This window comes from Hyla sarda, chromosome 4 (genome assembly GCF_029499605.1).
Source record: "Hyla sarda isolate aHylSar1 chromosome 4, aHylSar1.hap1, whole genome shotgun sequence".
Taxonomy (NCBI): domain Eukaryota; kingdom Metazoa; phylum Chordata; class Amphibia; order Anura; family Hylidae; genus Hyla; species Hyla sarda.
Window position 1 is genome coordinate 13,624,197 of NC_079192.1, and position 23,524 is coordinate 13,647,720.

The following is a 23,524-nucleotide window of genomic DNA, read 5'->3' on the forward strand; positions in this document are numbered from 1 at the left end:
TCGGACACCGAGGAGGCAGGTAAGGGCCCTCCCGGTGTCCGGTCAGCTGTTCGGGACGCCGTGATTTCACCGCGGCGGTCCTGAACAGCCCGACTGATCAGCCGGGACACTTTCACTTTCGCTTTAGAAGCGGCGGTCAGCTTTGACCGCCGCTTCTAAAGGGTTAATACCGCACATCGCCGCGATCAGCGATGTGTGGTATTAGCCGCGGGTCCCGGCCGTTGATGAGCGCCGGGACCAACGCAATATGATGCGGGATCGCGGCGCGATCCCGCTTTATATCGCGGGAGCCGGCGCAGGACGTAAATATACGTCCTGCGTCGTTAAGGGGTTAAAGGAGAACTCCTGTGGACAATTTTTTTTTTGAATCAACTAGTGCCAGAAAGTTAAACAGATTTGTAAATTACTTCTATTTAAATATATTAATCATTCCAGTACTTAGCTGCTATATACTCAGGAAGCTGTGTAGATCTTTCCTGTCTGACCACAGTGCTCTCTGCTGACATCTATGTCCATGTCAGGAACTGTCCAGAGTAGGCGCAAATCCCCAAAGTAAACCTATCCAGCTCTGGACAGTTCCCGACATGAACAGAGGTGGCAGCAGAGAGCACTGTGGTCAGACTAGAAAGAACTACACAACTTCCTTTGGAGCATACAGCAGCTGATAAGTACTGGAAGGATGAAGATTGTTATATAGAAGTAATTTACATATCTGTTTAACTTTGTGGCACCCCCCAGAGTACCCCCTTTAAAAAGGGCAACCATTACAACTAATGGAGCAAGTACCTTGTAAGGAGGTCAGCAAGGATTTATATGGAAGTATCTGCAGGTTCTCATAGATCTTCTAGGATCAGTTCCAACAGTCTCCAGTTGTCTCCATGTACATGTGAAATCCCACATGGTTCTATAGGCGTCTCCTGTTGTATATTTTTCCCCTTAAGGACAATAAATGGTTCAGTCCTACTGAGAATGGTACAATCCCGGTCAATAAACAGCATTATCCACAATTACCATATCTGAGTGCTCCTGTATATCGGACCAGTGTGAAAGAATCTCCCAAGAGCAGAACATAATAGAAGTCACCAAAGACCTACAGGAGAGGGGACCATAGATTACTATAGAGTATAGAGCCCCCCCTACAGGCAGCAAATGGCCTCCCAGCAGTGATATCTACCAGTCCTGAAATGTCCTCCAAGATATAGCCTGGCAGGGGCGGGAGGTCATCCCAAGAGCAGAATGTAGAGTTATCAGCAGACCCCTACAGACCAGAGGACCATATGTTACTATAGAGCCCCCCCCCCCCCCCCCTACAGGCAGCAAATGGCCTCCCAGCAGTGATATCTACCAGTCCTGAAATGTCCTCCAAGATATAGCCTGGCAGGGGCATGAGGACATCACAAGAGCAGAACGTAGAGTCATCAGCAGACCCCTACAGACCAGAGGACCATAGATTACTAGATAGTATAGAGCCCCCCCTACAGGCAGCAAATGGCCTCCCAGCAGTGATATCTACCAGTCCTGAAATGTCCTCCAAGATATAGCCTGGCAGGGGCGGGAGGTCATCCCAAGAGCAGAATGTAGAGTTATCAGCAGACCCCTACAGACCAGAGGACCATATGTTACTATAGAGCCCCCCCCCCCCCCCCTACAGGCAGCAAATGGCCTCCCAGCAGTGATATCTACCAGTCCTGAAATGTCTCCCAAGATATAGCCTGGCAGGGGCGGGAGGACATCACAAGAGCAGAACGTAGAGTCATCAGCAGACCCCTACAGACGAGAGGACCATATGTTACTATAGAGTATAGAGCCCCCCCCTACAGGCAGCAAATGGCCTCCCAGCAGTGATATCTACCAGTCCTGAAATGTCCTCCAAGATATAGCCTGGCAGGGGCGGGAGGACATCCCAAGAGCAGAATGTAGAGTCATCAGCAGACCCCTACAGACCAGAGGACCATATGTTACTATAGAGCCCCCCCTACAGGCAGTAAATGGCCTCCCAGCAGTAGAGCTGGGCGGTATGACCAAAATATGCGTATCACGGTATTTTTGTAACTTATGGCGGTTCCACGGTATATAACGGTATTTCTTTCACCCCCCACCAAATCATGTTACCCGCTAGCGCTGTTCTGCTCCCCCCCACCAAATCATGTTACCTGCCAGCGCTGTTCTGCTCCCCCCCACCAAATCATGTTACCTGCCAGCGCTGTTCTGCTCCCCCCCCACCAAATCATGTTACCCGCCAGCGCTGTTCTGCTCCCCCCACCAAATCATGTTACCCGCCAGCGCTGTTCTGCTCCCCCCCACCAAATCATGTTACCCGCCAGCGCTGTTCTGCTCCCCCCCACCAAATCATGTTACCCGCCAGCGCTGTTCTGCTCCCCCCCACCAAATCATGTTACCCGCCAGCGCTGTTCTGCTCCCCCCACCACCAAATCATGTTACCCGCCAGCGCTGTTCTGCTCCCCCCACCACCAAATCATGTTACCCGCCAGCGCTGTTCTGCTCCCTCCACCAAATCATGTTACCCGCCAGCGCTGTTCTGCTCTCCCCCACCCCCACCAAATCATGTTACCCGCCAGTGCTGTTCTGCTCCCCCCACCACCAAATCATGTTACCCGCCAGCGCTGTTCTGCTCTCCCCCACCACCAAATCATGTTACCCACCAGCGCTGTTCTGCTCCCCCCCGCCAAATCATGTTACCTGCCAGCACTGTTCTGCTCCCTCCACCAAATCATGTTACCTGCCAGCACTGTTCTGCTCCCCCCACCACCAAATCATGTTACCCGCCAGCGCTGTTCTGCTCCCCCCACCAAATCATGTTACCCGCCAGCGCTGTTCTGCTCTCCCCCACCCCCACCAAATCATGTTACCCGCCAGTGCTGTTCTGCTCCCCCCAATTAATTATCAGCCCAGCGGGGTACTTCTCACATATGTCACCCGCAAGCACTGCCCTCCTCCTCTTTGTTGCGGGCTGCCGGTGATGGGACTATACTGTACGCCAGTGGTCTCCAACCTGTGGACCTCCAGATGTTGCAAATCTACAACTCCCAGCATGCCAGGACAGCCAACGGCATAGGGATACAGCGTATAGCAGTGATCTCGAACCTGCAGACCTCCAGTTGTTGCAAAACTACATCTCCCAGCATGCCCGGACAGCCAACGGATGTCCGGGCATGCTGGGAGTTGTAGTTTTGCAGCATCTGGAGGTCCGCAGGTTGGAGACCACTGCACCAACATGCTGGTGTTGCCCCATACTTTTTATTTTCACAAGCAGTAAAAGGAAAAAAAAGACCCAAAATTTTTAACGCAATTTCTACTGAATACGGAAATACCCCATATGTGGGCGTAAAATGCTCTGCGGATGCACAACAAGGCTCAGGAGTGAGAGTGCTCTATGTACATTTGAGGCCTAAATTGGTGATTTGCACAGGGGTGGCTGATTTTACAGCAGTTCTGACAAACGCAAAAAAAATAAATACCCACATGTGACCCCATTTTGGAAAATACACCCCTCACCGAACGTGACAAGGGGTAGAGTGAGCCTTAACACCCCACAGGTGTTTGACGAATTTTCATTAAAGTTGGATGGGAAAATGAAAAAAAAAAAATGTTTTCACTAATATGCTGGTGTTATCCTACATTTTTCATTTTCACAAGGGAAAATAAGGAAAAAAAAAAAAACTAAAATTTGTAACCCCATGTGTTCTTAGTAAGACCATACCCCATATGTGAATGTAAAGTGCTCTGCGGGCGAACTACAATGCTCAGAAGAGGAGCGCCATTGGGATTTTGAAGAGAAAATTTGTCCGAAATTGAAGGCCACGTGTGTTTGCAAAGCCCCCATAGTGCAAGAACAATGGACCCCCCCCCCCCCCACATGGGAAACTACACACCTCATGTAATGTAATAAGGGGTGCAGTGAGCATTTACGCCCCACAGGTGTCTGACATTTTTGGAACAGTGGTCCGTAAAAATGAAAAGTTAAAGGAGTACTCTAACCTAAATCTTTTTTACACCATTAGCTAGGATTTACAAAGTTATATAAGACTCTCAATTACCTCCATTGCCTTCTGTGTAAGAATCCATGTGTTTCTGCGTATCCGGAAGTGCAGCCTCCCTCACAGCATTATGACTTTCGTTCCACTGTATGTGCGTGTCAGCGGCCATTTCTGAAACGATACGTCATCGTTTCTCCTTTCCTCCCCTCAGTTAGCCCTCCCCATCCAGTGCGCCTATGTGACGCCCCAAATTGCATATTCATAATGCTGTACGTTTACTCAGCCGGCATTCGCTGGGCTGAGTAAACGTCTATTTAACCTTCCACCTATCATCTGGCGAGTCGCGCGCATGCGCACTCGCCAGCATAGAAGGACCGGACATGTGATTTTGTTCAACCAGTAATATAACAGATAGTTACGCCGCCGTAACTGTCTGTTATATTCACAAAGCATCCTATGCCAATACTGCAGCGGAGTATTGGCGGAGGCAGAGTGGGAGGAGATGGCGTAGCGGCAGGGGGGTGGGGATCGCAAGAAGGGGAGGCAGCTTGGGGCATTACATATTATAATTTGTAGGGTAGGGAACAGGAGTGAGGGAGGGGTTGGGAGCGGAAGAAGAGAAGTAAGCATGCTGGGAAAACGTCATTGGTGACGTCAAGGCCATGCTTACAGTACCCGGAAGTGAGCAAAATTACCGGGAAGGATTGCAGGATAACGGCTGGACCGATTTTGCCGATCAGTACCTCTAATGAAAGGTATTCAAGAGCACTTCGCTATGGTGCCATTTTTTATATCAGAGTACTCCTTTAAATTTTCCATTTGCACAGCCCACTGTTCCAAAGATCTGTCAAACGCCAGTGGGGTGTAAATACTCACTGCACCCCTTGGGGACGGAGCCCATTATGACCCTAAGGACGGGAGCATTTTTTGCAAATCTGACCACTGTCACTTTAAGCATTAATAACTTTGGGATGCTTTTACTTCTCATTCTGATTCCGAGATTGTTTTTTCGTGACATATTCTACTTTATGGTAGTGGTAAATTTTTGTCGACACTTGCATCATTTCTTGGTGAAAAATTCCAAAATTTGATGAAAAATTAGAAAATTTAGCATTTTTCTAACTTTGAAGCTCTCTGCTTTTAAGGAAAATAGACATTCCAAATAAATTATATATTTTTTCACATATACAATATGTCTACTTAATGATTGCATCATAAAGTTGAGATGTTTTTACTTTTGGAAGACATCAGAGGACTTCAAAAAGTTCAGCAGCAATTTTCCAATTATTCACAAAATTTTAAAAATCTGAATTTTTCAGGGACCAGTTCAGGTTTGAAGTGGATTTGAAGGGCCTTCCCTATTAGAAATACACCACAAATGACCCAATTATAAAAACTGAACCCTTTAAAGTATCCAAAATGACATTCAGTAAGTTTGTTAACCCTTTAGGTGTTTCACAGGAATAGCAGCAAAGTGAAGGAGAAAATTCAAAATCTTCCTTTTTTACACTCACATGTTCTTGTAGACCCAGTTTTTGAATTTTTACAAGTGGTAATAGGGAAAAAAAAAGCCTCCAAAAATTTGTAACCCAGTTTCTCTCGAGTAAGGAAATACCTCATATGTGTGTCAAGTGTTCGGCGGGCGCAGTAGAGGGCTCAGAAGGGAAGGAGCAACAATGGGATTTTGGAGAGTGAATTTTGCTGAAATGGTTTTTGGGGGGCATGTCATATTTAGGAAGCCCCTATGGTGCCAGAACAGCAGAAAACCCCACATGGCATACCATTTTGGAAACTACACCCCTTAAGGCACGTAACAAGGGGTCCAGTGAGCTTTAACACCACGCAGTTGTTTGACGACTTTTCGTTAAAATCGGATGTGCAAATGAAAAAAATAAAACTCACTAAAGTGCAGTTTCTTCCCCAAATTTACCATTTTTACAAAGGGTTATGGGAAAGAATGCCCCCCAAAATTTGTAACCCCATCTCTTCTGAGTTTGGAAATACTCCATGTTAGGACGTAAAATGCTCTGTGGGCGAAATACAATGCTCAGAAGAGTAGGAGCGCCATTGAGCTTTTGGAAAGAGAATTCGTTGGAATGGTAGTCAGGGGCCATGTGCATTTACAAAGCCCCCTGTGGTGCCAGAACAGTGGACCCCCCCCCCCCACATGTGATCCCATTTTGGAAACTACACCCTTCACAGAATTTAATAAGGGGTGCAGTGAGTATTTACACCCCACTGGCGTGTGACAGATCTTTGGAACAGTGGACTATGCAAATGAGAAATAAAATTTCTCATTTTAACGGACCACTGTTCCAAAAATCTGTCAGACACCTGTGGGGCGTAAATGCTCACTGCACCCCTTATTACATTACATGAGGGGTGTAGTTTCCAAAATGGGGTCACATGTGGGGGGGGGGGGTCCATTGTTCTGGCACTATGGGGGCTTTGTAAACTCATGTGGCCTTCAATTCCGGACACATTTTCTCTTCAAAATCCCAATGGCGCTCCTTCTCTTCTGAGCATTGTAGTTCGCCCGCAGAGCACTTTACATCCACATATGGGGTATGTGCTTACTCAGAAGAAATGGGGTTACACATTTTGGGGGTCTTTTTTCCTATTTTACCTTGTTAAAATGAAAAATTTAGGGTAACACCAGCATTTTAGTGAAAATTTCTTTTTTTCTCATTTTCCCATCCAAATTTAATGAAAATTCGTCAAACACCTGTGGGGTGTTCAGGCTCACTATACCCCTTGTTACTTTCCGTGGGGGCGTGCAGTTTCCAAAATGGGGTCACATGTCGGTATTTATTTTTTTGCGTTTATGTCAGAACCTGTGCAAATCACCAATTTAGGCCTCAAATGTACATAGTGCGCTCTCACTCCTGAGCCTTGTTGTGCATCTGCAGAGCATTTTATGCCCACATATGGGGTATTTCCGTACTCAGGAGAAATTGCGTTACTAATTTTGGGGGGCTTTTTTCCTTTACTTTTACAGGCTGGTGTAACCCCCAACTTTTCCTTTTCATAAGGAGTAAAAGGAGAAAAAGCCCCCCAAAATGTGTAGTGCAATTTTTCCCCAATTACGGAAATACCCCATATGTGGCCCTAAACTGTTTCCTTGAAATGCGACAGGGCTCTTGAAGTGAGAGAGCGCCATGTGCATTTGAGGACTAAACTAGGAATTGCATAGGGGTGGACATAGGGGTATTCTACACCAGTAATTCCCAAACAGGGTGCCTCCAACTATTGTTTAACTCCTAGAATGCCTGGACAGTCAGTGGCTGTCCGAAAATGCTGGGAGTTGTTGTTTTGCAACAGCTGGAGGCTCGGTTTGGAAACACTGCCGTACAATTCGTTTTTCATTTTTATTCGGGGGACAGTGTAAGGGGGTGTATATGTAGTGTTTTACCCTTTATTATGTGTTAGTGTAGTGTAGTGTAGTGTTTTTAGGGTACATTCGCACTGGCCGGTTACAGTGAGTTTCCCGCTAGGAGTTTGAGCTACGGCGAAAAATTTGCCACAGACCAAACTTGAAGCAGGAAACTTAGTGTAAACCTGCCCGTGTGAATGTACCCTGTACGTTCACATGGGAGGACAAACCTCCAGCTGTTTCAAAACCACAACTCCCAGCATGCACTGACAGTGCATGCTGGGAGTTGTACTTTTGCAACAGCTGGAGGCACACTGGTTGGAAAACCTTCAGCCTTCAGTTAGGTTCTGTTACCTAACTCAGAATTTTCCAACCAGTGTGCCTCCAGCTGTTGCAAAACTACAACTCCCAGCATGTACTAATCACCGAAGGGCATGCTGGGAGATGTAGTTATGCAACAGCTGGAGGTTACGCAACTACAACTCCCAGCATGGTGAGACAGCTGTTTGCTGTTTGAGCATGCTGGGATTTGCAGTTTTGCAACATCTGGAGGGCTACAGTTTATAGACCACTGCAATTGTAAATGCACATGGCCCTTGACTGCCATTCCAAACGAATTCTCTTTCCAAAAGCTCAATAGTGCTCCTCCTCTGCTGAGCATTGTAGTTCACCAGCAGAGCACTTTACGTCCACACATGGGGTATTTCAATACTCAGAAGAAATGGGGTTATAAATTTTGGGGGTCATTTTCTACTATTACCCCTTGTAAAAAATTTAAATTTAGTAAAAAAAAAACTGCATTTTAGTAAAAAAAAATAAAATGTTTTTTTCATTTACACATCCAACTTTAACAAAAAGTCGTCAAACACTTGTGGGTGGTTAACGCTCACTGTATGCCTTGTCATGTTCCTTGAGGGGTGTAGTTTCCAAAATAGTATGCCATGTGGGTGTTTTTTGCTGTTCTGGCACCACAGGGGCTTCCTAAATGCGACATGCCCCCCAAAAAAATCATTTCAGCAAAAGTTGCTTTCAAAAAGCCAAATGTGACTCCTCTTCTGAGCATTGTAGTTCGCCAGCAGAGCATTTTACGTCCTAACATGGGGTATTTCGATACTCAGAAAAGATGGGGGTTACAAGAAAATTGTGGGGGGGGGGGGGGGGGCATTTTCTCCCATTACCCATTGTAAAAATGGTAAATTTGGGGGGAAAACTGCACTTTAGTGAATTTTTTTTTTCCCCCATTTACACATCCGATTTTAAACAAACAGTTGTCAAACACCTGTTGGGTGTTAAGGCTCACTGGACCCCTTGTTATGTGCCTTGAGGGGTGTAGTTTCCAAAATGGTATGCCATGTGGGGTTTTCTGCTGTTCTGGCACCATAGGGTCTTTCTAAATGTGACATGCCCCCCAAAAACCATTTCAGAAAAATTCACTCTCCAAAATCCCATTGTTGCTCCTTCCCTTCTGAGCCCTCTACTGCGCCCGCCGAACACTTGACATACACATGAGGTATTTCCATACTCGAGAGAAATTGGGTTACAAATTGTGGGGGCTTTTTCTCCTATTACCCCTTGTAAAAATTCAAAAACTGGGTCTACGAGAACATGCGAGTGTAAAAAAAAGAAGATTCTGAATTTTCTCCTTCACTTTGCTGCTATTTCTGTGAAACACCTAAAGGGTTAAACTTACTGAATGTCCTTTTGAATACTTTGAGGGGGTGCAGTTTTTATAATTGGGTCATTTGTGGTGTATTTCTAATACGAAGGCCCTTCAAATCCACTTCAAAACTGAACTGGTCCCTGAAAAATTCCAAATTTTGAAGATTTTGTGAAAAATTTGAAAATTTCTGCTGAACTTTAAAGCCATCTGATGTCTTCCAAAAGTAAAAACATGTCAACTTTATGATGCAAATATAAAGTAGACATATTGTATGTGAATCAATGTATCATTTATTTGAAATATCCATTTTCCTTATAAGCAGAGTGCTTCAAAGTAAAAAAAAAAAAAAATGCTAAATTTTAAATTTTCTCATCAAATTTTGGAATTTTTCACCAAGAAATGATACAAGTATCGGCAAAATTTTACAACTAACAAAGTAGAATATGTCACAAAAAAATCTCGGAATCAGAATGAAAGGTGAAAGCATCCCAGAGTTATTAATGCTTGAAGTGACAGTGGTCAGATGTTCAAAAAATGGCCGGGTCCTTAAGGAATATTTGGGCTGGGTCCTTAAGGGGTTAAGAGGAATCACCAGAACCACCAGCAATAACCTACACGAGGATCATTAGTTACAATAGACACCTCCCAGACAGATGACCTCCCAGCAGTGATGTCCACCATTCCTTACTCACATTCCAGGATATAACCCACTAGGTGGCAGACCGGTAAGTAGTGTCCCTCATGTGAGTAGCATCTCCAGATGATGACCACAAGATGGCAGACTCACTGACTAGATTCTGAAAGTGAAGAGAGAACGTCCATTAGATATATAAGGAAACATCCGGATATTAATCAAAATAATGGAGGTCCATAGTCCAACCCTCTGCACTGTGCATAGTACTATGATGACCAGCAGTAAGACCACCAGCAGCAGACATAGTATTAGTTTAGTGGACAAACCACTTTCACAGAAGGAATCCGTCAGCATGGTGGTACAGGTGTGTGTGTGGTGGAGGTACAGGTAGGGGTGTGTGTGTGTGTGTGTGTGTGTGTGTGTGTGTGTGTGTGGTGGAGGTACAGGTAGGTGTGTGTGTGTGTGTGTGTGTGTGTGTGTGTGTGGTGGAGGTACAGGTAGGTGTGTGTGTGTGTGTGTGTGTGTGTGTGTGTGGTGGAGGTACAGGTAGGTGTGTGTGTGTGTGTGTGTGTGTGTGTGTGTGGTGGAGGTACAGGTAGGTGTGTGTGTGTGTGTGTGTGGTGGAGGTACAGGTAGGTGTGTGTGTGTGTGTGTGTGTGTGTGTGTGTGTGGTGGAGGTACAGGTAGGTGTGTGTGTGTGTGTGGTGGAGGTACAGGTGTGTGTGGTGGTGGAGGACGTACAGGTAGGTGTGTGTGGTGGAGGTACAGGTAGGTGTGTGTGTGTGTGTGTGTGTGTGTGTGTGGTGGAGATACAGGGGGTGTGTGTGGTGGAGGTACAGGTGTGTGTGTGTGTGTGTGTGTGTGTGTGTGTGGTGGAGGTACAGGTGTGTGTGTGGTGGTGGTGGAGGTACAGAGAGGTGTGTGTGTGTGTGTGTGTGTGTGTGTGTGTGTGTGTGTGTGTGTGTGTGGTGGAGGTACAGGTAGGTGTGTGTGTGTGTGTGGTGGAGGTACAGGTAGGTGTGTGTGTGTGTGTGTGTGTGTGGTGGAGGTACAGGTAGGTGTGTGTGTGGTGGAGGTACAGGTGTGTGTGTGTGTGTGTGTGTGTGTGTGTGTGGTGGAGGTACAGGTGTGTGTGTGGTGGTGGAGGAGGTACAGGTAGGTGTGTGTGTGTGTGGTGGAGGTACAGGTAGGTGTGTGTGTGTGTGTGTGTGTGTGTGGTGTAGGTACAGGTAGGTGTGTGTGTGTGTGTGTGTGGTGGAGGTACAGGTAGGTAGGTGTGTGTGTGTGTGTGTGTGGTGGAGGTACAGGTAGGTGTGTGTGTGTGTGTGTGGTGGAGGTACAGGTAGGTGTGTGTGTGTGTGTGTGTGTGGTGGAGGTACAGGTGTGTGTGGTGGTGGAGGAGGTACAGGTAGGTGTGTGTGTGTGTGTGTGTGTGGTGGAGGTACAGGTAGGTGTGTGTGTGTGTGTGTGTGTGTGTGTGGTGGAGGTACAGGGGGTGTGTGTGGTGGAGGTACAGGTGTGTGTGTGTGTGGAGGTACAGGTGTGTGTGTGGTGGAGGTACAGGTGTGTGTGTGTGGTGGAGGTACAGGTGTGTGTGGTGGAGGTACAGGTGTGTGTGTGTGTGTGTGGAGGTACAGGTGTGTGTGTGTGGTGGAGGTACAGGTGTGTGTGTGTGGTGGAGGTACAGGTGTGTGTGGTGGTGGAGGAGGAGGTACAGGTAGGTGTGTGTGTGTGTGTGTGTGTGGTGAAGGTACAGGGGGTGTGTGTGTGTGGTGGTGGAGGTACAGGTGTGTGTGTGTGTGTGTGTGTGTGTGTGTGTGTGTGGTGGTGGAGGTACAGGTGTGTGTGTGTGTGTGGTGGTGGAGGTACAGGTGTGTGTGTGTGTGTGTGTGTGTGTACAGGTGTGTGTTTGTGTGTGTGTGTGGTGGAGGTACAGGTGTGTGTGTGTGTGTGTGTGTGTGTGGTGGAGGTACAGGGGTGTGTGTGGTGGTGGAGGAGGTACAGGTGTGTGTGTGTGTGGTGGAGGTACAGGTGTGTGTGTGTGTGTGGTGGAGGTACAGGTGTGTGGTGGTGGTGGAGGTACAGCGGTGTGTGTGTGTGTGTGTGCGTGTGTGTGTGTGTGTGTGTGTGTGTGTTGGAGGTACAGGTGTGTGTGGTGGAGGTACAGGTACAGGTGTGTGTGTGTGTGGTGGAGGTACAGAGGTGTGTGTGTGTGTGTGTGTGGTGAAGGTACAGGGGTGTGTGTGTGTGTGTGTGTGTGTGGTGGAGGTACAGGTGTGTGTGTGTGTGGTGGAGGTACAGGTGTGTGTGTGTGTGTGTGGTGGAGGTACAGGTGTGTGTGTGTGTGTGTGGTGGAGGTACAGGTGTGTGGTGGAGGTACAGAGGTGTGTGTGTGTGTGGTGGATGTACAGGTGTGTGTGTGTGGTGGAGGTACAGGTGTGTGTGTGTGTGGTGGAGGTACAGGTAGGTGTGTGTGTGTGTGTGTGTGTGTGTGTGGTGGAGGTACAGGTAGGTGTGTGTGTGTGGTGGAGGTACAGGTAGGTGTGTGTGTGTGGTGGAGGTACAGGTAGGTGTGTGTGTGGTGGAGGTACAGGTAGGTGTGTGTGTGTGTGTGTGTGTGTGTGTGTGGTGGAGGTACAGGGGGTGTGTGTGGTGGTGAAGGAGGTACAGGTAGGTGTGTGTGTGTGGTGGAGGTACAGGGGGTGTGTGGTGGAGGTACAGGTGTGTGTGTGTGTGTGTGTGTGTGTGTGTGTGTGTGTGTGGGGTGGAGGTACAGGTGTGTGTGGTGGTGAAGGAGGTACAGGTAGGTGTGTGTGTGTGGTGGAGGTACAGGGGGTGTGTGGTGGAGGTACAGGTGTGTGTGTGTGTGTGTGTGTGTGTGTGTGTGTGTGTGTGGTGGAGGTACAGGTGTGTGTGTGTGTGTGGTGGAGGTACAGGTGTGTGTGTGTGTGTGGTGGAGGTACAGGTGTGTGTGTGTGTGTGGTGGAGGTACAGGTGTGTGTGTGTGTGGTGGAGGTACAGGTGTGTGTGGTGGTGAAGGAGGTACAGGTAGGTGTGTGTGTGGTGGAGGTACAGGGGGTGTGTGGTGGAGGTACAGGTGTGTGTGTGTGTGTGTGTGTGTGTGTGGTGGAGGTACAGGTGTGTGTGTGTGTGTGGTGGAGGTACAGGTGTGTGTGTGTGTGTGGTGGAGGTACAGGTGTGTGTGTGTGTGTGGTGGAGGTACAGGTGTGTGTGTGTGTGGTGGAGGTACAGGTGTGTGTGGTGGAGGTACAGGTGTGTGTGTGTGTGGTGGAGGTACAGGTGTGTGTGGTGGTGGAGGAAGTACAGGTAGGTGTGTGTGGTGGAGGTACAGAGTGTGTGTGTGTGATGGTGGAGGTACAGGTGTGTGGTGGTGGAGGTACAGGTGTGTGTGTGTGTGTGTGGTGGATGTACAGGTGTGTGTGTGGTGGTGGAAGTACAGAGGTGTGTGTGTGGTGGTGGAGGTACAGGTGTGTGTGGTGGTGGAGGTACAGGTGTGTGTGTGTGTGTGTGTGTGTGGTGGAGGTACAGGTGTGTGTGTGTGTGTGTGTGTGTGTGTGTGGTGGAGGTACAGGCGTGTGTGTGTGTGTGGTGGAGGTACAGGCGTGTGTGTGTGTGTGGTGGAGGTACAGGCGTGTGTGTGTGGTGGAGGTACAGGCGTGTGTGTGTGTGTGGTGGAGGTACAGGCGTGTGTGTGTGTGTGTGTGGTGGAGGTACAGGTGTGTGTGGTGGTGGAGGTACAGAGGTGTGGATGTGTGTGTGTGTGTGTGTGTGTGTGGTGGAGGTACAGGGGTGTGTGTGGTGGTGGAGGAGGCACAGGTGTGTGTGTGTGTGTGTGTGTGTGTGTGTGGTGGAGGTACAGGTGTGTGTGTGGTGGAGGTACAGGTGTGTGTGTGTGTGTGTGTGGTGGAGGTACAGGTGTGTGTGTGGTGGTGGAGGTACAGGTGTGTGTGTGGTGGTGGAGGTACAGAGGTGTGTGTGTGTGTGTGTGTGTGTGTGTGTGTATGTGTGTGGTGGAGGTACAGGGGTGTGTGTGGTGGTGGAGGAGGCACAGGTGTGTGTGTGGTGGTTGAGGTACAGGTGTGTGTGGTGGAGGTACAGGGGTGTGTGTGGAAGAGGTACAGGGGTGTGTGTGGTGGTGGAGGAGGCACAGGTGTGTGTGTGGTGGAGGTACAGGTGTGTGTGGTGGAGGTACAGGTGTGTGTGTGTGTGGTGGAGGTACAGGTGTGTGTGTGTGGTGGAGGTACAGGTGTGTGTGTGTGTGGTGGAGGTACAGGTGTGTGTGTGTGTGTGGTGGAGGTACAGGTGTGTGTGTGTGTGGTGGAGGTACAGGTGTGTGTGTGGTGGTGGAGGTACAGGTGTGTGTGTGTGTGTGTGGTGGAGGTACAGGGGTGTGTGTGGTGGTGGAGGAGGCACAGGTGTGTGTGTGGTGGTGGAGGTACAGGTGTGTGTGGTGGTGGAGGTACAGAGGTGTGTGTGTAGTGGAGGTACAGGTGTGTGTGTGTGTGTGGTGGAGGTACAGGTGTGTGTGTGTGTGTGTGTGTGGTGGAGGTACAGGTGTGTGTGTGGTGGTGGAGGTACAGCGGTGTGTGTGGTGGAGGTACAGGTGTGTGTGTGGTGGTGGAGGTACAGAGGTGTGTGTGTGTGTGTGTGTGTGTGTGTGTGTGTGTGTGTGTGTGTGGTGGAGGTACAGGGGTGTGTGTGGTGGTGGAGGAGGTACAGGTGTGTGTGTGTGGTGGAGGTACAGGTGTGTGTGTGTGTGTGTGTGTGTGTGGTGGAGGTACAGGTGTGTGTGTGTGTGTGGTGGAGGTACAGGTGTGTGTGTGTGTGGTGGAGGTACAGGTGTGTGGTGGTGGTGGAGGTACAGAGGTGTGTGTGTGTGTGTGGTGGATGTACAGGTGTGTGTGTGTGGTGGAGGTACAGGTGTGTGTGTGTGTGGTGGAGGTACAGGTAGGTGTGTGTGTGTGTGGTGGAGGTACAGGTAGGTGTGTGTGTGTGTGTGGTGGAGGTACAGGTAGGTGTGTGTGTGTGTGTGGTGGAGGTACAGGTAGGTGTGTGTGTGGTGGAGGTACAGGTAGGTGTGTGTGTGGTGGAGGTACAGGTAGGTGTGTGTGTGTGTGGTGGAGGTACAGGTGTGTGTGTGTGGTGGAGGTACAGGTGTGTGTGGTGGTGGAGGAGGTACAGGTAGGTGTGTGTGTGTGGTGGAGGTACAGGTAGGTGTGTATGTGTGTGTGTGTGGTGGAGGTACAGGGGGTGTGTGGTGGAGGTACAGGTGTGTGTGTGGTGGAGGTACAGGTGTGTGTGTGTGTGTGTGGTGGAGGTACAGGTGTGTGTGTGTGTGGTGGAGGTACAGGTGTGTGTGTGTGTGGTGGAGGTACAGGTGTGTGTGTGTGTGTGGTGGAGGTACAGGTGTGTGTGTGTGTGGTGGAGGTACAGGTGTGTGTGGTGGTGGAGGAAGTACAGGTAGGTGTGTGTGGTGGAGGTACAGAGTGTGTGTGTGTGTGTTTGTGTGTGGTGGTGGAGGTACAGGTGTGTGGTGGTGGAGGTACAGGTGTGTGTGTGTGTGGTGGATGTACATGTGTGTGTGTGTGTGGTGGATGTACATGTGTGTGTGTGGTGGTGGAAGTACAGAGGTGTGTGTGTGGTGGTGGAAGTACAGGTGTGTGTGGTGGTGGAGGAGGTACAGGTGTGTGTGTGTGTGTGTGTGTGTGTGTGTGTGTGGTGGAGGTACAGGTGTGTGTGTGTGTGGTGGAGGTACAGGTGTGTGTGTGTGGTGGAGGTACAGGCGTGTGTGTGGTGGAGGTACAGGCGTGTGTGTGGTGGAGGTACAGGCGTGTGTGTGGTGGAGGTACAGAGGTGTGTGTGTGTGGTGGAGGTACAGGGGTGTGTGTGTGGTGGAGGTACAGGGGTGTGTGTGGTGGTGGAGGAGGCACAGGTGTGTGTGTGTGTGTGTGGTGGAGGTACAGGTGTGTGTGTGTGTGTGGTGGAGGTACAGGTGTGTGTGTGTGTGTGGTGGAGGTACAGGTGTGTGTGTGTGTGTGTGTGTGTGTGTGTGTGTGTGTGTGTGTGTGTGTGTGTGTGGTGGAGGTACAGGTGTGTGTGTGTGTGGTGGAGGTACAGGTGTGTGTGTGTGGTGGAGGTACAGGTGTGTGTGTGTGTGTGGTGGAGGTACAGGTGTGTGTGTGTGTGTGGTGGAGGTACAGGTGTGTGTGTGTGTGTGGTGGAGGTACAGGTGTGTGTGTGTGTGTGTGTGTGGTGGAGGTACAGGTGTGTGTGTGTGTGTGTGTGTGTGTGTGTGTGTGTGTGTGTGTGTGTGGTGGAGGTACAGGTGTGTGTGTGTGTGGTGGAGGTACAGGTGTGTGTGTGTGTGGTGGAGGTACAGGTGTGTGGTGGTGGTGGAGGTACAGAGGTGTGTGTGTGTGTGTGTGGTGGATGTACAGGTGTGTGTGTGGTGGAGGTACAGGTGTGTGTGTGTGATGGAGGTACAGGTGTGTGTGTGTGTGTGGTGGAGGTACAGGTAGGTGTGTGTGTGTGGTGGAGGTACAGGTAGGTGTGTGTGTGGTGGAGGTACAGGTAGGTGTGTGTGTGTGGTGGAGGTACAGGTAGGTGTGTATGTGTGTGTGTATGTGTGTGGTGGAGGTACAGGGGGTGTGTGGTGGAGGTACAGGTGTGTGTGTGTGGTGGAGGTACAGGTGTGTGTGGTGGTGGAGGAGGTACAGGTAGGTGTGTGTGTGTGTGGTGGAGGTACAGGTAGGTGTGTATGTGTGTGTGTGTGTGGTGGAGGTACAGGGGGTGTGTGGTGGAGGTACAGGTGTGTGTGTGTGTGGTGGAGGTACAGGTGTGTGTGTGTGTGTGTGTGTGGTGGAGGTACAGGTGTGTGTGTGTGTGTGTGGTGGAGGTACAGGTGTGTGTGGTGGTGGAGGAAGTACAGGTAGGTGTGTGTAGTGGAGGTACAGAGTGTGTGTGTGTGTGTGTGTGTGTGTGTGTGTGTGTGTGGTGGTGGAGGTACAGGTGTGTGGTGGTGGAGGTACAGGTGTGTGTGTGTGTGGTGGATGTACAGATGTGTGTATGGTGGTGGAAGTACAGAGGTGTGTGTGTGGTGGTGGAGGTACAGGTGTGTGTGGTGGTGGAGGAGGTACAGGTGTGTGTGTGTGGTGGAGGTACAGGTGTGTGTGTGTGTGTGTGTGTGTGTGTGTGTGTGGTGGAGGTACAGGTGTGTGTGTGGTGGAGGTACAGGTGTGTGTGTGTGTGGTGGAGGTACAGGTGTGTGTGTGTGTGGTGGAGGTACAGGCGTGTGTGTGGTGGTGGAGGTACAGAGGTGTGTGTGGTGGAGGTACAGGGGTGTGTGTGGTGGTGGAGGAGGCACAGGTGTGTGTGTGTGTGTGTGTGTGGTGGAGGTACAGGTGTGTGTGTGGTGGAGGTACAGGTGTGTGTGTGGTGGTGGAGGTACAGGTGTGTGTGTGTGTGTGTGTGTGGTGGTGGAGGTACAGGTGTGTGTGTGTGTGTGGTGGAGGTACAGGTGTGTGTGTGTGTGTGTGTGTGTGTGTGGTGGAGGTACAGGTGTGTGTGTGGTGGTGGAGGTACAGGTGTGTGTGTGGTGGTGGAGGTACAGAGGTGTGTGTGTGTGTGTGGTGGAGGTACAGGGGTGTGTGTGGTGGTGGAGGAGGCACAGGTGTGTGTGTGTGGTGGAGGTACAGGTGTGTGTGTGGTGGTGGAGGTACAGGTGTGTGGTGGTGGTGGAGGTACAGGTGTGTGTGTGGTGGTGGAGGTACAGGTGTGTGTGGTGGTGGAGGAGGCACAGGTGTGTGTGTGTGTGGTGGAGGTACAGGTGTGTGTGGTGGAGGTACAGGTGTGTGTGTGGTGGAGGTACAGGTGTGTGTGTGTGTGTGTGTGTGTGTGTGTGTGTGTGTGTGGTGGAGGTACAGGGGTGTGTGTGGTGGTGGAGGAGGCACAGGTGTGTGTGTGTGGTGGAGGTACAGAGGTGTGTGTGTGTGTGTGTGTGTAGTGGAGGTACAGGTGTGTGTGTGTGTAGTGGAGGTACAGGTGTGTGTAGTGGTGGAGGAGGTACAGAGGTGTGTGTGTGTGGTGGAGGTACAGGTGTGTGTGTGGTGGAGGTACAGGTGTGTGTGTGTGTGTGGTGGAGGTACAGGTGTGTGTGTGTGTGTGTGTGTGTGTGGTGGAGGTACAGAGGTGTGTGTGTGTGTGGTGGTGGAGGTACAGAGGTGTGTGTGTGTGTGGTGGTGGAGGTACAGAGGTGTGTGTGTGTGTGGTGGTGGAGGTACAGAGGTGTGTGTGTGTGTGGTGGTGGAGGTACAGAGGTGTGTGTGTGGTGGTGGAGGTACAGAGGTGTGTGTGTGGTGGTGGAGGTACAGAGGTGTGTGTGTGTGGTGGAGGTACAGGTGTGTGTGTGGTGGTGGAGGTACAGAGGTGTGTGTGTGTGTGTGGTGGAGGTACAGATGTGTGTGTGTGTGTGTGTGTGTGTGTGTGTGTGTGTGGTGGAGGTACAGGTGTGTGTGTGTGTGGTGGAGGTACAGGTGTGTGTGTGTGTGGAGGTACAGGTGTGTGTGTGGTGGAGGTACAGGTGTGTGTGTGGTGGAGGTACAGGTGTGTGTGTGTGGTGGAGGTACAGGTGTGTGTGTGTGTGGTGGAGGTACAGGTGTGTGTGTGTGTGGTGGAGGTAAAGGTGTGTGTGTGTGTGGTGGAGGTACAGGTGTGTGTGTGTGTGTGGTGGAGGTACAGGTGTGTTGTGGAGGTACAGGGGTGTGCGTGTGTGTGGTGGAGGTACAGGGGTGTGTGTGTGTGGTGGAGGTACAGGTGTGTGTGTGGTGGAGGTACAGGTGTGTGTGGTGGAGGTACAGGTGTGTGTGTGTGTGTGGTGGTGGAGGTACAGGTGTGTGTGTGTGTGTGGTGGAGGTACAGGGGTGTGTGTGGTGGTGGAGGAGGCACAGGTGTGTGTGTGGTGGTGGAGGTACAGGTGTGTGTGTGGTGGTGGAGGTACAGAGGTGCGTGTGTGTGTGTGTGTAGTGGAGGTACAGGTGTGTGTGTGTGTGTGTGTGTGTGTGTGTAGTGGAGGTACAGGTGTGTGTAGTGGTGGAGGAGGTACACTTGTGTGTGTGTGTGGTGGTGGAGGTACAGGTGTGTGGTGGTGGAGGTACAGGTGTGTGTGTGTGTGGTGGATGTACAGATGTGTGTATGGTGGTGGAAGTACAGAGGTGTGTGTGTGGTGGTGGAGGTACAGGTGTGTGTGGTGGTGGAGGAGGTACAGGTGTGTGTGTGTGGTGGAGGTACAGGTGTGTGTGTGTGTGTGTGTGTGTGTGTGTGTGTGGTGGAGGTACAGGTGTGTGTGTGGTGGAGGTACAGGTGTGTGTGTGTGTGGTGGAGGTACAGGTGTGTGTGTGTGTGGTGGAGGTACAGGCGTGTGTGTGGTGGTGGAGGTACAGAGGTGTGTGTGGTGGAGGTACAGGGGTGTGTGTGGTGGTGGAGGAGGCACAGGTGTGTGTGTGTGTGTGTGTGTGGTGGAGGTACAGGTGTGTGTGTGGTGGAGGTACAGGTGTGTGTGTGGTGGTGGAGGTACAGGTGTGTGTGTGTGTGTGTGTGTGGTGGTGGAGGTACAGGTGTGTGTGTGTGTGTGGTGGAGGTACAGGTGTGTGTGTGTGTGTGTGTGTGTGTGTGGTGGAGGTACAGGTGTGTGTGTGGTGGTGGAGGTACAGGTGTGTGTGTGGTGGTGGAGGTACAGAGGTGTGTGTGTGTGTGTGGTGGAGGTACAGGGGTGTGTGTGGTGGTGGAGGAGGCACAGGTGTGTGTGTGTGGTGGAGGTACAGGTGTGTGTGTGGTGGTGGAGGTACAGGTGTGTGGTGGTGGTGGAGGTACAGGTGTGTGTGTGGTGGTGGAGGTACAGGTGTGTGTGGTGGTGGAGGAGGCACAGGTGTGTGTGTGTGTGGTGGAGGTACAGGTGTGTGTGGTGGAGGTACAGGTGTGTGTGTGGTGGAGGTACAGGTGTGTGTGTGTGTGTGTGTGTGTGTGTGTGTGTGTGTGTGGTGGAGGTACAGGGGTGTGTGTGGTGGTGGAGGAGGCACAGGTGTGTGTGTGTGGTGGAGGTACAGAGGTGTGTGTGTGTGTGTGTGTGTAGTGGAGGTACAGGTGTGTGTGTGTGTAGTGGAGGTACAGGTGTGTGTAGTGGTGGAGGAGGTACAGAGGTGTGTGTGTGTGGTGGAGGTACAGGTGTGTGTGTGGTGGAGGTACAGGTGTGTGTGTGTGTGTGGTGGAGGTACAGGTGTGTGTGTGTGTGTGTGTGTGTGTGGTGGAGGTACAGAGGTGTGTGTGTGTGTGGTGGTGGAGGTACAGAGGTGTGTGTGTGTGTGGTGGTGGAGGTACAGAGGTGTGTGTGTGTGTGGTGGTGGAGGTACAGAGGTGTGTGTGTGTGTGGTGGTGGAGGTACAGAGGTGTGTGTGTGGTGGTGGAGGTACAGAGGTGTGTGTGTGGTGGTGGAGGTACAGAGGTGTGTGTGTGTGGTGGAGGTACAGGTGTGTGTGTGGTGGTGGAGGTACAGAGGTGTGTGTGTGTGTGTGGTGGAGGTACAGATGTGTGTGTGTGTGTGTGTGTGTGTGTGTGTGTGTGGTGGAGGTACAGGTGTGTGTGTGTGTGGTGGAGGTACAGGTGTGTGTGTGTGTGGAGGTACAGGTGTGTGTGTGGTGGAGGTACAGGTGTGTGTGTGGTGGAGGTACAGGTGTGTGTGTGTGGTGGAGGTACAGGTGTGTGTGTGTGTGGTGGAGGTACAGGTGTGTGTGTGTGTGGTGGAGGTAAAGGTGTGTGTGTGTGTGGTGGAGGTACAGGTGTGTGTGTGTGTGTGGTGGAGGTACAGGTGTGTTGTGGAGGTACAGGGGTGTGCGTGTGTGTGGTGGAGGTACAGGGGTGTGTGTGTGTGGTGGAGGTACAGGTGTGTGTGTGGTGGAGGTACAGGTGTGTGTGGTGGAGGTACAGGTGTGTGTGTGTGTGTGGTGGTGGAGGTACAGGTGTGTGTGTGTGTGTGGTGGAGGTACAGGGGTGTGTGTGGTGGTGGAGGAGGCACAGGTGTGTGTGTGGTGGTGGAGGTACAGGTGTGTGTGTGGTGGTGGAGGTACAGAGGTGCGTGTGTGTGTGTGTGTAGTGGAGGTACAGGTGTGTGTGTGTGTGTGTGTGTGTGTGTGTAGTGGAGGTACAGGTGTGTGTAGTGGTGGAGGAGGTACACTTGTGTGTGTGTGTGGTGGTGGAGGTACAGGTGTGTGTGTGTGTGGTGGTGGAGGTACAGAGGTGTGTGTGTGGTGGTGGAGGTACAGAGGTGTGTGTGTGGTGGTGGAGGTACAGAGGTGTGTGTGTGGTGGTGGAGGTACAGAGGTGTGTGTGTGGTGGTGGAGGTACAGAGGTGTGTGTGTGTGTGTGTGTGTGTGTGTGTGGTGGTGGTGGAGGTACAGGTGTGCGTGTGTGTGTGTGTGTGGTGGAGGTACAGGTGTGTGTGTGTGGTGGAGGTACAGGTGTGTGTGTGTGTGTGGTGGAGGTACAGGTGTGTGTGTGTGTGTGTGTGGTGGAGGTACAGGTGTGTGTGTGTGTGTGGAGGTACAGGTGTGTGTGTGTGTGTGTGTGTGTGTGTGTGTGTGTGGTGGAGGTACAGGGGTGTGTGTGTGGTGGAGGTACAGGGGTGTGTGTGTGTGGTGGAGGTACAGGGGTGTGTGTGTGTGGTGGAGGTACAGGGGTGTGTGTGTGTGGTGGAGGTACAGGTGTGTGTGTGTGTGGTGGAGGTACAGGGGTGTGTGTGTGTGGTGGAGGTACAGGGGTGTGTGTGTGTGGTGGAGGTACAGGGGTGTGTGTGGTGGAGGTACAGGTGTGTGTGTGGTGGAGGTACAGGTGTGTGTGTGTGTGTGTGTGGTGGAGGTACAGGTGTGTGTGTGTGTGGTGGAGGTACAGGTGTGTGTGTGTGTGTGTGTGTGTGTGTGGTGGAGGTACAGGTGTGTGTGTGTGTGGTGGAGGTACAGGTGTGTGTGGTGGAGGTACAGGTGTGTGTGTGTGTGTGTGTGTGTGTGTGTGGTGGAGGTGCAGGTGTGTGTGTGTGTGTGTGTGTGGTGGAGGTACAGGTGTGTGTGTGTGTGTGTGTGTGTGTGTGTGGTGGAGGTACAGGTGTGTGTGTGTGTGTGTGTGTGTGGTGGAGGTACAGGTGTGTGTGTGTGTGTGTGTGTGTGTGTGTGGTGGAGGTACAGGGGTGTGTGGTGGTGGTGGAGGTACAGGTGTGTGTGTGTGTGTGTGTGTGTGTGTGTGTGTGTGTGGTGGAGGTACAGGTGTGTGTGTGGTGGTGGAGGTACAGGGGTGTGTGGTGGTGGTGGAGGTACAGGTGTGTGTGTGTGTGTGTGTGGTGGAGGTACAGGGGTGTGTGTGGTGGTGGTGGAGGTACAGGTGTGTGTGTGTGTGTGTGTGTGTGTGTGTGTGTGTGTGGTGGAGGTACAGGTGTGTGTGTGTGTGGTGGAGGTACAGGTGTGTGTGTGTGGTGGAGGTACAGGTGTGTGTGTGTGTGTGGTGGAGGTACAGGCGTGTGTGTGGTGGAGGTACAGGTGTGTGTGGTGGTGGAGGTACAGAGGTGTGTGTGTGGTGGAGGTACAGGGGTGTGTGTGGTGGTGGAGGAGGCACAGGTGTGTGTGTGTGTGTGTGTGTGTGTGGTGGAGGTACAGGTGTGTGTGTGTGTGGTGGAGGTACAGGTGTGTGTGTGGTGGTGGAGGTACAGGTGTGTGTGTGTGTGTGTGTGTGGTGGTGGAGGTACAGGTGTGTGTGTGTGTGTGTGTGTGGTGGTGGAGGTACAGGTGTGTGTGTGTGTGTGTGTGTGTGTGTGTGTGTGTGTGTGTGGTGGAGGTACAGGTGTGTGTGTGTGTGTGTGTGTGTGTGTGTGTTGGTGGAGGTACAGGTGTGTGTGTGTGTGTGTGTGTGTGTGTGTGTGTGTGTGTGTGTGTGTGGTGGAGGTACAGGTGTGTGTGTGTGTGTGTGTGTGTGTGTGTGGTGGAGGTACAGGTGTGTGTGTGGTGGTGGAGGTACAGGTGTGTGTGTGGTGGTGGAGGTACAGAGGTGTGTGTGTGTGGTGGAGGTACAGGGGTGTGTGTGGTGGTGGAGGAGGCACAGGTGTGTGTGTGTGGTGGAGGTACAGGTGTGTGTGGTGGTGGAGGTACAGGTGTGTGGTGGTGGTGGAGGTACAGGTGTGTGTGTGGTGGAGGTACAGGTGTGTGTGTGTGTGTGTGTGTGTGTGTGTGTGTGTGTGTGTGTGTGTGGTGGAGGTACAGGGGTGTGTGTGGTGGTGGAGGAGGCACAGGTGTGTGTGTGGTGGTGGAGGTACAGAGGTGTGTGTGTGGTGGTGGAGGTACAGAGGTGTGTGTGTGGTGGTGGAGGTACAGAGGTGTGTGTGTGGTGGTGGAGGTACAGAGGTGTGTGTGTGGTGGTGGAGGTACAGAGGTGTGTGTGTGGTGGTGGAGGTACAGAGGTGTGTGTGTGTGTGTGTGGTGGAGGTACAGGTGTGTGTGTGTGTGTGTGTGGTGGAGGTACAGGTGTGTGTGTGTGTGTGTGTGTGTGTGTGTGTGGAGGTACAGGTGTGTGTGTGTGTGTGTGTGTGTGTGTGGTGGAGGTACAGGGGTGTGTGTGTGGTGGAGGTACAGGGGTGTGTGTGTGTGGTGGAGGTACAGGGGTGTGTGTGTGTGGTGGAGGTACAGGGGTGTGTGTGTGTGGTGGAGGTACAGGGGTGTGTGTGTGTGGTGGAGGTACAGGGGTGTGTGTGTGTGGTGGAGGTACAGGGGTGTGTGTGGTGGAGGTACAGGTGTGTGTGGTGGAGGTAC

General features: G+C 51.4%; 1 long non-coding RNA gene across 1 annotated transcript in view; it reads right to left on the bottom strand.

Moving 5' to 3' along the window:
• Window positions 1-1,010: 1,010 nt before the first annotated feature.
• The window catches only part of LOC130367557 (uncharacterized), a 54,653-nt gene continuing 32,139 nt past the window's right edge, over window positions 1,011-23,524 (bottom strand). The window contains exons 2-3 of the long non-coding RNA XR_008892104.1: window positions 9,724-9,828; window positions 1,011-1,090 (exon numbers count right to left, since the gene is read on the bottom strand). This is a non-coding gene — a long non-coding RNA (uncharacterized LOC130367557). The remainder of the gene's footprint in view (window positions 1,091-9,723; window positions 9,829-23,524) is intronic.